General features: G+C 39.7%; 1 long non-coding RNA gene across 1 annotated transcript; it reads left to right on the top strand.

Annotated features, from left to right (window-relative positions):
• Positions 1 to 6979: 6979 nt before the first annotated feature.
• Positions 6980 to 10637, top strand: LOC114559152 (uncharacterized). The gene is made up of 3 exons (XR_003693020.1): positions 6980 to 7090; positions 7179 to 7232; positions 10535 to 10637. It is a non-coding gene; the product is annotated as an uncharacterized LOC114559152 (long non-coding RNA).
• Positions 10638 to 14551: the final 3914 nt, after the last annotated feature.

Here is a 14551-nt window from a genome sequence, read left to right as displayed (position 1 = left end):
GAGGTAGGTCTTCTTCTTTTTTATTCAGATGTCAAATATCCTCTCTAGTAAAATGCGTTCCCAGGACTTTCTCTTTTATTGTCCTTTTTGTCTCTTTGTTTCATCTTCTACAGCTGACCACTGAGAGCAAGTGCATCCATACAGCTGTCAGCCACCCAAATCAGACCAGTCCAGAGCTCGGCCCACTCACCAAGGTTGGAGAGGTAAATTAAATCTCATGTACAACTTAGTGAAGTTATTTGTGGCAAAATGTTAAATCTACCAACCTATTTCAATGTGTGTGTGTATGTGTGTGTGTGTGCAGTCGCCTGAGTAGAACATGCTTTATGTGGACAATGTTGAGTAGAACATGCTTTATGTGGACAATGAAATGGAAGGACATTGTCTAAACATGCTTGTTCAAGCTTCAGTCAGTATAATATCTTAGTGTATGTGTATCAAACGGTGAACCCCACCCAAATATGACTTGGGAGGACCATAAAGTTTAGAGAGTCCTGTCACCAGAGGCATCGCTTTGGTTTTTAAGAACACTTGGACTGCCTGCATTTGATCTGTATGTTGGTTTAACGTGAATGATACGGTGTTTAGGTACATCTAGTGGATGGCCACCCACTCAACAGCACTGACGAAAATTCATGAGAAAAAGTAATTTAAAAGAATCATAGTAAATCTAAGAACTATAAAAGGACTAAAAGTCACTCCATGTAAAAGCTTACAGCCCCTTATTCTAGAAGTGCGATCATTCTAGCAAGTGGGCTGGCAATTGATAAAAAGCAGAAGAAATCAAATACTGTATTCAGCAGAGTATAGTTTTCATAGTCTACAGACTGTAGTCATGTGGCCTGTTCAGTGGCTAGAGAACTGTTTCAGAGACTACATGTTTTCCACAAAACACTCAACAATACAGCCATGATATCTTTTCACAGAATACTACACAGGGAACATATTGTCTTCAAGATATTTATGATAATATATATATATATTTTTTTTCCTTTTACAGGCCCTTGATGACGAAATGGCTCCAAAGATTTGTGGTGCCACAAATCCCCATCCACAATTGATGAGCCTGAAGAGGTATGTCTTCTTTTTTTTATTCAGATGTCAAATATCCTCTAGTAGTACGTTCCCAGGACTTTCTCTTTATTGTCCTTTTGTCTCTTTGTTTCATCTTCTACAGCTGACCACTGAGAGCAAGTGCATCCATACAGCTGTCAGCCACCCAAATCAGACCAGTCCAGAGCTCGGCCCACTCGCCAAGGTTGGAGAGGTAAATTAAATCTCATGTACAACTTAGTGAAGTTATTTGCAGCAGCAAAATGTTAAATCTACCAACCTATTTCAATGTGTGTGTGTGTGCAGTCGCCTGAGTAGAACATGCTTTATGTGGACAATGTTGAGTAGAACATGCTTTATGTGGACAATGAAATGGAAGGACATTGTCTAAACATGCTTGTTCAAGCTTCAGTCAGTATAATATCTTAGTGTATGTGTATCAAATGGTGAACCCCACCCAAATATGACTTGGGAGGACCATAAAGTTTAGAGGGTCCTGTCACCAGAGGCATCACTTTGGTTTTTAAGAACACTTGGACTGCCTGCATTTGATCTGTATGTTGGTTTAACGTGAATGGTAAGTTGTTTGGTTACAGGTAATGGATAGGCACCCTATTAGTTATACTGGGCTACAACAAGTCAGCTCCTGGCACTGAGGCTAACCACAAATTCCCCATCTACAATTTAAAAATATGAAGAAGTTATATCTTCATATAGGATATGCTATAAATAAGCTGCGTATAACTAAGATACGCTATAAATAACAATAAAATACAATGCAATAAAATAGTAATAACATGTATGAGTCTGATGGCTGATGGTACAAAAGAGCCCCCTAAGTGCTTTGAGGCATGCGGCTCACTGAGCCTGTGGCTACATGCTCCTGAACTGCCTCAGTTCTACACACAGGAAGAGAGGGTAGTCCTTTATAGTTTTCAGCGTCCCTCTCATCCGCTGTCTGTCACTGCCTCCACACTGTCAAATCCATCCTTCCCACAGAGCTGGCATTCTCACCAGCTTGCCCAGTTTGATAGCACCACCAGTCCCGATACCACCTACACAGCACACCATAGCAAAGATGATACTGACCATTACAGACTGGTAGAACAAAAACAATGAAGTCATCAAATGCTGTGTTCATCAGATTATAGTTTTCATAGTCCACGGTCTAAAATATCTTTTGTTTTTTCCTTTTACAGGCCCTTGATGACGAAATGGCTCCAAAGATTTGTGGTGCCACAAATCCCCATCCTCAATTGATGAGCCTGAAGAGGTAGGTCTTCTTCTTTTTATTCAGATGTCAAATATCTCTCTAGTAGTACGCCCCCAGGACTTTCTCTTTATTGTCCTTTTGTCTCTGTTTCATCTTCTACAGCTGACCACTGAGAGCAAGTGCATCCATACAGCTGTCAGCCACCCAAATCAGACCAGTCCAGAGCTCGGCCCACTCACCAAGGTTGGAGAGGTAAATTAAATCTCATGTACAACTTAGTGAAGTTATTTGTGGCAAAATGTTAAATCTACCAACCTATTTCAATGTGTGTGTGTGTGTGTGTGTGTGTATGTGTGTGCAGTCGCCTGAGTAGAACATGCTTTATGTGGACAATGTTGAGTAGAACATGCTTTATGTGGACAATGAAATGGAAGGACATTGTCTAAACATGCTTTTTCAAGCTTCAGTCAGTATAATATCTTAGTGTATGTGTATCAAATGGTGAACCCCACCCAAATATGACTTGGGAGGACCATAAAGTTTAGAGGGTCCTGTCACCAGAGGCATCGCTTTGGTTTTTAAGAACACTTGGACTGCCTGCATTTGATCTGTATGTTGGTTTAATGTGAATGGTAAGTTGTTTGGTTACAGGTAATGGATAGGCACCCTATTAGTTATGTATGTATGTATGTATGTATGTATGTATGTATGTATGTATGTATTTATGAAGTAAATTAAATATCACATTGGTATTGGATTTAAAGTTATTAGATATTGACATGTAAATATGAAATGTCTTTCTGTCCAAACTATGTGGCATAAATAAATACTACAATTACTTTTTTCGCCAACAGTGTCAAAAACACCGCCTGGTGTGCGCAACAGTATCCTCCTTGGACAAGTGTGTTAATTGTGTGGGACCCGTATCTTCCTTCAAGTGGCTTGGCTATCGATGCACAGGTTAGATATTTAGTGAATTAGTATAGAGTAGGGCTGCACAATTAATCAAATTTTAATCACGATCACGATTTTTGCTTCCCACGATCAAATTTGCGTGATTGTGTTATATTTAAAATGTGTCATTCCGTTCATAGAACAGTTTTAGCAAAGCCAATCTAGCGCTCCATCAACGACTGGCTGATCACGTGTCTGTGTGAGCCAATCAGAGTTTTTCCTGCACCGCTCAGCTCAATTTTTAGATGTAGACAGTCACAGAGGACAGAGTTATGTGCGGAAAATTCCACAACAGGTAGCAATCGGGCATCATAAGTCTGTCACGATGTTTACCAGTTTACCAGTAAATGCAACATTTTGTCCCATCTGTTTTTTTTTTTTTTTTTTTTCATACAACAGCAAGGACCATAGTGCTAGTTTGTTTCTTTTAGCTCACAGCTTTAGCGGCAGACTGTTGGCAGTCCCGCTGTTGGAATCCTACAGTGAAATACATTCACACTACACCGTTAGCTGTCAGCATTTTAGCCGTGTTTAATCCAGTTACTACTGTGGCTAACAGTAGGCTAACGTTACCTGCCATGTAATGTGTTATTAGTGTTTACTAGCATGACATGCAGCAATATTTATTAACGGGTTTCGAGCATCAGAGCCCAAAGCAGACATGTAAAAATTGTAGAAAATTGCGTTGCCTGTATCTTTCACGGCAAACATGCATGTGTGGAAAGCGGTTGCACAACAGCTGAAATGGCATACTCCTTCACAGTATCCTTCAATAAAGGAGGAATGTAGCACAATATGGATGTAAAAGCGGTTATAATTAGCCTATGTGACAATAAAATTTGTTTTGGTTAAAACAAATAATCGTGATAATTAATCGTGATCTCAATATTGATCAAAATAATCGTGATTATCGTTTTGGCCATAATCGTGCAGCCCTAGTATAGAGTGTACATGTGTTGTGCTCTAACCACTTAAATAGACCTACAGTGTTAACATTATTTTACTCAAAATGTGTTACAGTTTGTTCAGGGTCTGGCATAAATCCTGCCTCAAGCAAATTACAGGAGATTACTTGCACAGCACAGCACAGGTGAGTATCTACTGAGTGAGTGTTGAACTTGAACTGTCTATAACATTCAATCACCCTGTAAAATAATATGCTTTCTCACCAATTCAGGCACAGCAGTCTTCTGAGGCTTCTGAGGATGAACGGATGTCAGATCAGGACAAAATTCCACATCCACAATTGGACGAAATATCATCTGATGATGCTGAGGACATGTCTGACAAGGAATACATACCTGACTCTGAGGATGATGAATATGATTCAGATGCCAGCATACACTTAATGTCAAGTAAGGCAAGAGCTGCACATATTCAAGTAAAAACGGTAATACCTGATGTTGGAACATCTTATGGGTCAGACATAGGCACCCCAGTTGTGCCCAGTACATCACAATGTTGGCCACCCCTAAAAATAAGATGATTCCCAATGCTGCTGACACATCTAATTCAGCGAATTCATCAAAGGAAAAGCCAGAGGAAGAAACTGTGACTCATGAACAAGAATTACCACATCTGATTATGAGTAAAAAGAATTACTGTTATGTTTGTGGTAAGCCACAAAGCAAAATTTCCGCCACTTGAAAACACACAAGACACATGCTGAAATTGTCCATGCATTTTCCCTTCCTGAGGACTCAAAAGAGCGCAAGATATTATTAGAAAAAATGAGGAATAAGGGAAATTTTAAACATAACACTGCAGTTTTGCAAGATGGAACAGGATCACTGAAAGTGAAGAGAAAGCCAAAAGCTAAAACACTGGCAGGAAAGTTTATTCACTGTATGTATTGTCAAGGGATGTACATACGTAAGGAGCTTTGGAGACATGTCCGCAGATGCCCCTTTAAGCCAGAAAACGAAGATTTGGATGACCAACCTGGGAGAACCAAAGTACTGGGCTTGGCTGTAGCTCTGGAGTCTACATTCTGTCAGCAGATCTCAAGTGGAGTGTGGAAGCTCCTTAGTGTCATGAAACAAGATGAGGTGGCCTCAGTTGTGCGAAATGACCTCTCTATCATTCAGTTTGCCCAGTCACTCTACAACAAACATGGACAAGACCCTACAAAATATGAATACATTCGACAGAAGCTCCGTGAAGTGGGGCGTTTGTTGTTATGCCTGCGACAGAATTCTCAGTACATAACCTAGAGGAGGCTGTTAAACCTGCTAACTTCCAGAGAGTTGTGCAAGCAGTAAAGAAAGTTTCAGGTTTTGATGAAGAAAACACTTGTACCAGAAACCAAGCCTTGCGTTGAAACTGGGGCATACACTGCAGAAAATTGCTGACATTATTCATTGTAGGGCACTCATGGCAGAAGATGAAGAGTTGATCAGGTACACTGACACATTCAAGAAGTTGTACACCTCCAGGTGGTCTGAGTTGGTGTCTCACAGTGCCCTGAACACACTGAGCGATGCAAAATACAACAAACCATCAACATTGCCCTTCACTGAAGATGTTCAGATCCTTCATCAGTACCTTGAGAAATCTGCAGAAAGTGCCTTCTGCAGCTTGAAGGAAGAGGCCACCACTCAGAACTATGCTCAACTTGCAAAACTCACACTTGCACAAATCATTGTGTTCAATCGAAGGCGTGCTGGGGAAGTTTCAAAATGCGCCTCAAAAGTTTTCATGAAAGGGACAACACAAAGCTCCATGAAGATGTTGCCATGGGGTTGTCTAAGACTGAACAGAAGCTCTGCAACTATTTCAGCCGAATTGAAATCCTGGGGAAAAGGGGCAGAAAGGTTGCAGTTCTGCTCACACCAAGGGTGGTGGATGCTTTGTCACTACTTGCCAGTAGAAGAACTGAATGTGGCGTTTGTGCCACAAATGTCTTCCTGTTTGCAAGACCAACGTCAATGAGCCACTACAGAGGACAGGACTGTTTGCGTGTTCATGCAAACCAGTGTGGAGCAAAGCACCGGAGTACCTCAGGTCAACACAACTCAGGAAACATGTTGCCACACTCTCACAAGTCCTTAATTTAAAAACAATGAACTTGATCAGGTTGCAGATTTCCTGGGTCACGACATCCGTGTTCACTGCGACTTCTACAGATTACCAGTTCCCACAACACAACTGGCTAAGATTTCCAAACTGCTTTTGTCAATGGAGAAAGGACACCTTTCCAGCATGCAGGGGAAGTCACTGGATGATATTGAAATTGAAGGTTTGTATAGAAATTAGCCCTTGTAGATATTATCTGAGTGTTTGTTTTTTCCTTGATATGTTAATTTATAAACCTCTAGACTTGGCGTAGTCAACATCCTTTTCCAAAAAAATCACCTTTCATGTCCAAATATGAGTTGAGGACTACTATTCAGAAATATAAGCATAAAAATACAGTATGGCTGGACAGTAATTCAAACTTATGTTTGTGGAGGTGCAGTCGAATTACGTTAAATATTAACATAATATCATATTGTGTAATCATTTGTACATGGATTGTTCTATCTTATGTGCTCATGGACCACATTAAACATAAACACAGGTATAATAGCTCAAAACTACTCAAGTAAAAATAGTTACTTTGCAAAAAGTGGCAAGTACAAAACCACAGGCCTACTATCTTTTCCCTAGGTCTTTTTATTTGATGTGGCTATTTCAACCACGTATGTCCAGCTATTTATGTGAGTTTTACTAATGCCATTTTCCAGATGAGATTGCGTTAAGACGCTGAAGATAGTGGGAGCGATTCTGATAACGGCAACACAGAAGTCACAGCATCAGAGTTTGGAACTGTGGAGCCTGTGGATTTTGACTCTACAACCACAGAGCAAGACCATGACATTGGAGGCTTTGGTATGTTAACTCACTTCACAGTCACTGCTGATAAAATGTATTTTTTCCTGGGACAAAGGTAACTTTTGTTAAATTTTGTGTTCAACAGGATCAGTGTCCTTTGTGTCGTCCACAGTAAATGAGAGTGTACCTCCCTCTGAAGGTAAGATTCAGATTCAAGAGGTTTATTGTCACAACACAGTGGTTTATACCATACGAATTCTTACTTTACCCAACTCCCTTAACAGAACAGTTCAATAATAAGACAAATGCACAACACAAATAGAATAAAATATAAAATTTAAATATAACTTCCAGTGTACAATAAACCTAAGTTGGAATTAAAAAAAAAAAAAAGAAACCTGAGTTGAATAAGGTGCTCTGTGCCACACAGTTACAATTAAAGGTGCCGATAGTCATTCAGACAAGTCACAGTGTCCTTTGTGACGGGCACGATGGTGGTGGACTTGAAGCTGGTGGGGACCGAGTGGTGACACAGTGACACAGAGTGGTGTGTCCAGTATGCCCTTGTTGGCCATAGTCCCTCCCTTTCAGCTGGTGTTGAGGGCTTCAAGTGAGCGGTTTGTTTTCTGTTTGCAGTTTGTGATGTGTTGCAGACCTTGCCACATGCTCCGGGATCAGCAGTGGTGTAATATCCCTCCAGCTTCAGTCTGTATTGTCTATTGGCCTGTTTGATTGATCTCGCAGGTCATATCTGGCCTTTTCTAGTCCTCCGTGTCACCCGAGACACATGCAGCAGAGCGCACATAGCATGGACCACACTTCAGTTAATCCAGGGTTTGTCGTTGGGGTAGGTCTTGCAACGTTTAGTGGGGATAATTTTCTGCAAATGTAGCCAGTTACAGCTGCAGCATATTCCTTTAGGTCCACAGTACAGTCCCCTCTCAGAGCAGGAGTTTTAAACCCACCACGGTCTGTACTGTTAAAGCAGTCCTGAAGCACTAGTTCATATCCTTCATTCGTTTGAGGAGTTGCCTGTAGGCTGGGTAGAGGAACACTGAGATGTGGACTGATAGTCCAAAGTGCAGGTGAGGCACAGCCTTGTAGGCGTTCTTCACGTTGCTGTACACTTGGTCAAGAGTATTCTACTCCCTCAAAGGAAAGCTCATCTGTTGATGGTACTTTGGTAGGAGGCTCCCTGAGGTTGTAGTAGTTAAAATCACCAGCCACGATGAAGGACAGCATCTGGGTGTGCAGTCTCCAGCTTGCTGATGAGGTCCTGTAGCATCCCCATCGAGCAGAGGCACAGCGCTGAACTCGCTTGGGAGATAAAGATAAAGAGAAGGGCCTGCACTTTAGCATTAAAAGTTCAATGTCCGATGAACCGTGCTTTTCAACAATCTGAACATTCCCACACCATCAGTTGTTAATGTACACATGCCGCCTCCCTGGTATTCTTCGAGTTTGGCGTGCTGTCAGAGAGCCAGATCTCAGTGAGAATAAGAGCACAACATTCCCTTATCTCACGCTGAGTTGTAGTCCTAGTTCTCAGCTTATTTGTCAAGAGAACGGACATTAGCTAGTATGGTCCTGTAGCTCAGCCTAGCATGTAGCCCACCTCTCTTGCCTCGTCCCCGTTGTGGGCGCACCGGTGTTGCTGTGTCCTGCCGGCTGGAGTTGGCTTGGTTCAGGCGTAGGAGAAAGTTAAAGTTCAAGAGGCAGTGTTGTAAGCTTGTGTTGAACATTGCCAATGTCCAGAAGTTCTTCCCTGCTGTATCTTACTGTCACACACAAGCTGTGTGTGTAAGATGCCTAATAACAAAATAAACAAAGTTACATCAGTGTCAGGAGGCGAAGGCATGGGCACCATGGTGAATTGTGAAGCACCTTAATGTGCTTTGAATAAGATACATCCTTTTTTAGGCCAGGTATGAAAGGAAGAAAGACCTAAATAAAAAGTCATACCATTTTAAAAAGAATAAAATTAAGTATAATTTATAATTAAATAATAATAAAAATAATAACTATTACATAAATTACTTTGCAGTGTATTCTACACATGCCACAAAACTGCACCATCCACAGTTGGATTCCATCTAAGGCCGGTTACACACTGGACGCGTCACGCGAGCGTGTCAGCCGCGTGGCGTGTCCGTTTATATTTCAGCTCCCATGGTAACAGGTTAGAGCTTACACACTGCCTGCGTGAGACGCGCGTCTCAGGCGCGGCTCGAGACGCGTCTGAGATGTGTGCATGCTAGAAATAGAACCAACGCCCTATTTTTCGCGATACGCGAGCGTGTTGGAAGCGTTTCCAGGCAAAATAGAATAGGAAAAGATGTTTATATGTCATTTAGACACAAATCCATATTAACAAATGACATGTTGATGTTTGAAAGCCTCTAGGTTTTGATATAAATGCAGATAGGCCTAGGCCTATATGAATGTAAAATATTTTTTAATCAATTTTCTAGTATTGCACCTGTCAATACTAAACGAAATATTCTGTAGCCTATTTTGCCTTCAATATTGCCGACGTTGTCTTTGCTTTAATCAAATCAGTATCAATATTTATGTTTAACATGGTATTTCATTTTATCAATGGGGTCAGACACCTTCCTGGTGGGGAAAGACAGACAAAATCCACGCAGCTGACATGCAACAGAAACGCCCCGCTCACGCCCACGCCTGCAGTGTGTAACCGCCTAAGGATATTTATGCACATCTCTGTGATGTTTCCTGTCTGAAGTTTTCAACTATCAAAATGCAAGAGTAATCTTAAAGAAAGGGATATAAATAAATAGCCCTAAATTTAATTGTACTGCATTTGTACAAAACATCTTGTCTGCAAGGGAGCAAATACACTTAATTTATAATCAGAAAATGTATAGTGAATTTGAGATAAAAGTAAAGTTACCTCCTTCTCTTCATATGTTCTCTTGATGCCCATGAGTATGTTCTATTAATTCTCTTTTTGGCAAATTGGTTAAAAGACTCAAAATTAATGAGTCACAAAATCTGGAAGACTAAGAGGTTAAAAAGTAGTATTAGGCTGATTGTTACGTACTTTATGTGTTAGGTTTCAATATCAAGACTAAACTTTCAGACCAAGTTCCTACACTATTTAGCTAACCCTATGAAATCAGATTTATACTGAGAATCAGACCTTAAACCCCTAGTCTTTGTTTCATTTAAAATACGGTGTGTTGTACAATGCCAAAATAACTTAAGACATGTTACTAATTGTAGTATTACTAACTGTACTTAAATTAATTCATATATCAAAAGGTTTAGCCACTTAAACCGATGAACAGCAAAGACATTCTAAAAATGTTTTAATGCTGATGACTTTAATACACGCCATATTGTCCACACTCTAATGTGGGCTAGTAAAGTTGGTGAAATCACATCAAGTGAGCAGTTAACTGATATCCAAAGTGAATTATTAAGAAAAAAACACATTTTGTTTGTGATATATCTTTTTCTTGTTTGCCTATCTTCCAGGGAATTATGCTGATAAAGAACATGGATCCAGAAGAGTGGCAAAGAAAGTGTGGTCTAAGGCTGAGGTCGCTGCAGTAATGCGACACTTCAAAGATCATATAAGCAGGGGAAACTGGCCACCAAAACTGAATGCAGTCACTGCAAACTGGTGGAAGATCCCGTGTTGGCACAAAGAACAGTGCAAAATATAAGGGACTTTGTTAGAAATAGAGGAATAACTGCAAAGAGGCAGTCACAAAAAGAAAAGATTTAAAAACACTGACAGTTGTGGTAGTGTTTTTCTGTATGTGTTAATGTTTTAAAAAGTGTGGCTCTTGTGTTACAAGTTATCAGCCTGTTATAGGTTGTAATAATGCCATTTTAAAGGTTCAGTACAAAAATATAAGGTTGAATTATACAAAGAGGCCATCATAACAACAAACTGTAAACCAGCACTTATTTTATTTATTTTTACATCTTATTAATTTATTTTTGTTATGATCAACCATGGGTCTTTTGAAGTTGGGTAAGAATGAGATTTGAGCAAAAAAGCTAAAATCAGTTATTGTCATGACACTTGTGTTGTGTGACAATCTATTGTTAAGCTGTTACAGGCTCCTATCTGGCTGTTAGTCAGTGTCACCAATTAACAATGGTGATATTTGAGTTGTACAATAAAATAATAATTAAGTCCCATTAACGCTTGGTGGTGTCAGGTTAATGTGTATTTATGTTAATGAGGCCAAGTTATTTAAGTGACGTCATTGTCCCTTTAAAGTCCCAATAATGTTTGTTTGGACCTTATAAATCACATATTTTTCAAAAGGAGAACTGTCTCTATAAACCACAATAGTTTTAAGGTGGTGTGTATCACGCTCTGAAGGGTGTATCTGAAGTCTAAAGTGACCTGAATTTTTTTCAATTTTTTTTGAGTGTTTTAATCTAACTCCCATAGCTCTAGGACCTCAGGAAAGGGTAGTCCATCTAAACCACCACCGGGCCTGTTTGGAGAAAAAGTCCGGCTAATCCACATAGACCCGTATGTGTGTGTGTGTGTGTGTGTGTGAGCGTGTGTGTGTGAGCGTGTGTGTGTGAGCGTGTGTGAGCATGTGGAGACCAAATGGCAGGCAACCAGAGCTTTGGGAAAACTGACCGAGCTTGGCAAATCGACCAGCGACTCTGTTGAACCAAAAGCTGCCTGCTGCTCCCTAAAGTCAACTACTTTCTAGAGAAAACTTTGAGCCGCTGCCTGTATGCAGCTGGATACTGAAGGCAAAGGGGCATGCTTTTTTTCTGTCTTTCAAGTGAAAAAAAGGCCCTCTAGATTGACAGCGCCTTTCATACTGTATTATCCGGCCTGGCTTTTAACTCTAGGAGAACTGTGTTCACAAATTGATGCTCTGCTCCTTTGGGGCTTTAGCTGAAACATTAAATTGTACTGAAATATTCATATGTGAGTGCATTTAGCTGAGAGCAATTGATGTGCGACTCCCCAGAGGCCAGATGGAAATGTTGCAGGGCCCCAGCACGCGCTGGCAGACACCCTGAGCTCTGGCCGGGACAGTGATTTAGCCGAGGCTACCGAGTCGGACCAAGTTGATGGCTACTGTAGCCAGGACGGCTGATGTCAGTGTCTGCCCGGTGGCCAGAGAAACTGCAAAATATCTGCTTGTGCCGTAGACCAGTTGGCAACTTAAAAGCTAGCAAGAATTTTAAGACGACTTAAAAAATATAAGGGGAAAAGAGCAGTTTACCAGCCTATCACCCTCCACATCGTGGAAAACCACTCACTGGTACAAAAATCCCCAACAAGTGATTTAAGTTGTCAAACAGCCACTTTTGTTGAGAAACACTTCAGAGTATGGATGCTGGTCAATTAGTTTTAGATGGATACATTACTTACGTATTTTATGATTATCAATGACTAAATTAAAAAGTATTGCTATTGGAGTAATTATTTTCCATTCATATGTCTACATGTGTGTTTATGAAAATGCTGGTGCTCTACTGTACATTGCAGTAATCTCAGCAGCAGTTCAGCATCTGGCTCAATGAAAGACAGTAATGTAATTCAGATCACACAAAACTGACGTTAAATTGTGTTTTATAGTCTACCTACACTGTATTTTATGTATTCTTAATATTCATGCATATATGGATAATATATCATAACACTTTCACAAGACCAAACTCAAAATTCTTATTCATTCAGAAAGTTTATGTTTACAGTAGAACAATAAACAAATCATGTCATTTGGAAACAATTATTTGAAATAAAGTGGAAAAACTAAATGAAAAATGAGTTTGCAGGTGCTTAAATCATTCATTTTCATTGACTCAGTATGCACTTACATCTCGTTACCGTCAGTGTTTGGGTCAGGATGTTTATGCGTTTGTTGCAGAAGCAAGACATTGAATATGAATTAGTACATGGCTTCAATGCTATTTAGAAAAATGTTGAATCTGAGGCAGCCATTTCCCTGAAGAATTGGGCTTTTTACTCAAAATGTTTGCTAATTTACACTTTATATAGCAAGTCATGCATAATATGCATGTTCGATTGCTGAATTAATTTTGACGTTCTGTAGATCATTTTAGTCAGTTCTTTGGAGCACAGCGTGATGTAGTGTCCCATCTCCCAAAGGACTGTGTCCTCATGTTTATCACATCAGCAACTTGGCGTATATACGTCTTCATCTTATTGCTTATAACATATGAGGGAGCAACATGAGAACTTATCAGTATTTTTCACTGGAAGAACTTAAAAAAAGCCAAAGAACTTAACATGAGCCATCAGACTCAAGAATTAGTTTCTGTCTTATAGCTGTTTATAGTTTGCCGTTCCTTTTATTAGCAAATAAAAAATACATAATGTAATAATTAATATTTTATCTCAAGAGGACTGAAGTGATTGAGCTTGGTCACTCAGTGAGTTTTGTTTCCAGTTCCAGTTTGACCCACTTTTATCCCAGGTAGCACAACAAGCATCTGAGGGGAGGGGACCAGAAGAAAACTGTTTTATGTAAATGTAAAAAAAAAAAAAAAAAACTTCTGTAGCCATGACAACAGTCTCCTGAGTGTATTCCTTCCACCAAGTGAACCTCTGGATCCTGTGCACTTAAGAAATATGTTTCAAAAAAAGAAAACCTGAGAAGCTTTTTAAAGAATGATGTATAATTTATTTGTATTTTTCTCCTGCTTCAGAGCCTTTTGAAAGAGTGTCCTGTGTGAGACGTGTTCTGAATCTGTCAGACCGCAGCAGTAATGCAGTCAAACTCCCCACATCTGTTTGTTCTCAATGAGATTGACCTTTTTCAACATATACCCAGCTGTTCTGTGCCTTATGACAGCATTCAAAATCTCTTCCACACACTTGAAAATAAATCACATTCATAAACAAAACCACTTAGGTGTTGATTCAGTAAATGCCTCTTGGACAAGCAATTGATAACATCAAATGTGCGCATTAATACCAGCTTATTTTAATGGTAAGATACTTGGTTGTTATTTTATATGCAAACTCATTGTCCTTGTACTGGGTGACAGCTATCATAGAAAAAAAAACTTAACTCAAAATCAAAAACTTGGACTTGTATTTTGGTGGTCGATCTTTCCAAGGTGAGATAGATAGATAGATAGATAGATAGATAGATAGATAGATAGCTTTTTGATGATACCAAAATGGGAAATTACGGTGCTACAGCAGCAAAATATCAGATACACAGCACACATACAGAATATACATGAAATAATAAATAGGATAGAGGTGTAATAAGTTTGTATGGTGACATATATAAGGAGCTAGTAATATAAATTGATATGTGATTTCAAAGTCAGCCTTTTAACATTAAGATTTAACTTTGTGCTTCAGTGCGTTTTTGCGTTCAGTGAGTTAACATTTCTAATCTTAATGGTAGTGTCAGATTTCCGATCAGCTTTTCACCCCCGCAGTTACGCTGTTATTACAGTGTTTTATGAAGAATTCACATATTTCTATATTGTAGGAAGGAAGGGTACCTTATTGTTCAGTCGCAGGCA

Source organism: Perca flavescens, chromosome 1 (genome assembly GCF_004354835.1).
Source record: "Perca flavescens isolate YP-PL-M2 chromosome 1, PFLA_1.0, whole genome shotgun sequence".
Taxonomy (NCBI): Eukaryota; Metazoa; Chordata; class Actinopteri; order Perciformes; family Percidae; genus Perca; species Perca flavescens.
The sequence above is the reverse complement of the archived record's forward strand: the minus strand, read 5'-3'. Positions and strand labels throughout refer to the sequence as shown.